Consider the following 1962-nt stretch of genomic DNA (forward strand, 5'->3'; position numbering starts at 1 on the left):
ATCCATTCTGGTATCAGCTGGGCTAATTCTTCCTAAATAGTTTAATTCTCAATTTTCCACTGAGTTTGGTCCCACTGAAAAACACTGAGTATTATGTTTGAAAGTGTTATTTGCAGTACTAATGACTGCCACAGCAGTCACAGTGCTGAACACGGTGGCAGTAAATGCCTACTTATCCTCTACAAAGAATACACCCAGGCCCATGAGGTGTGTTGCAGTTTCAAGATGGCTTTAGTGCTGTCCCTTCAGAGACACAATTCCAAAAGGTTTGGTTCTTTCATCCATCTTCATTCATCTACAGTGCCATTAGAACACCTCAAATCTTCAGAGGAGGAAAAAGTCCTTTGCAAAAGATTCAGCCAAAGCTCTCTCTGCCAAAGGTGGGCAAAGATGCTTTTCTAAACCACAGCATTTCCACAAGGTGACAATCCCAGGTGAAGACCAGAGGGAAACTGGATTAAAACCACCTCTAGCTGGCAACAAAGATGCTCATAGATATGTACTTACAAGCATTTTTCTAAATTCTTATGAAAATTTAGCCACTACAGGTGTGTCACATTTTTAGAAACTAACCATTTTGGACAGTTTAAGTGAAGAATTCTTATTGACCAGTTTGGTATTTGGGAAGAGACTTGTTATTTCATTCTGATCAAGTGAAAATGATATAAGCTTTATTCTTCAAAGTTATGTACCCCAGTTAAAAATATAATTGATTTAATATTTAGCAGAAAATTGTTCATCATTATTAATTTCAGATTTTGTTGCCAGCAGGAAAGAAAATCTGCTGTTTTTCAGTTTCTCTGTAAGTGCAGACACAGGGAGCCTTACAACACTCTGCTGACACAATGGTGTAGAGCCAGGATCCATCAGCACAGCAATGGTGCCAGAACTGATCCATTTCAGAAGGGGAAACACTCAGCAAGTGCTACAATGGCATGTTAAGGCAGACCCTGCCACTTCACACCAGGCTGTGTGCAGGTAACAGCAGTGGCAGAGTAACAGCATCCCACTGCTTCAACACTATTTGATATGGAAAATTATCTGCTGGGAGAAGGAGGAAGCCAAAGATTCTTATTAGTTTAGAGCAAATGACAGCAAGAAATTCCTACAGGCTGGGCTCTGCATGGCAGACATTCCTCTCTGTGCACAGATTACTCATCATGGTCCGAAAAAGTACATTTAAATTTTCCTTACAGTGTCTCTAAAGGTGCTGAGCCCTTCTAAGCCATCTGCATGCCCAGAGTATCAGTGCCAGGCTAGCAAAGCCTCCCTGGTGCCACAGTGGCACTGCCACCTCTCCCACACAGCTCCAGAGCAGTACAGCCCTGTCACCCGGGGATGAACTCTCTCAGGCTGCACCTGCTGTCTATTTCCTATTGCATCCATCTAAGCTCATAATGCTTGTTTTCTTGGGGTTCTTCTGGCACCTGTTTAACTCTGAATTAAGTTGAAAGAACACTGACATAGCTAACTGATCCACAGTTTCACAACGGGTAAGTGGAATTTTTATGGATAGTTTGACTCCAATAGCTGGTGAAAACAGTGTCTTTTAATCTTGATTAGTTGCTGTAGCATTAGTAGCTGAAAATCCCTATGTAATTTAGTATTTTCAGACTCTTAATCAGTGGAGCATAATGAGCAGATTGACCAAATAATCAGCCTTTCCTTTGCTTCACAATACTTTGGGGCACTGGTGATGGCTGCAGCATGATGGGATTCAAGTCACAGGCTCCAGAGCCTGGTCCAGGTTGGAAAAACCCTTATGAGCAGGTTGCAGGTCTCTTGTAACAACACACAACACAGTCAATTGTGAATACATTGTGAAATATAACCACTTCTGAAACAGTATTGTCCAAGAAAACAGTTTTAGTAATGACTACAAGCTTTCACAAGGGTGAATGTGGCAAGGTAAACTGTTATTTAGCTATGGGAGATAAAGACAAAAATGCATCTGAATTTAGG

This window comes from Ammospiza nelsoni, chromosome 1, assembly GCF_027579445.1.
Source record: "Ammospiza nelsoni isolate bAmmNel1 chromosome 1, bAmmNel1.pri, whole genome shotgun sequence".
Lineage (NCBI taxonomy): Eukaryota > Metazoa > Chordata > Aves > Passeriformes > Passerellidae > Ammospiza > Ammospiza nelsoni.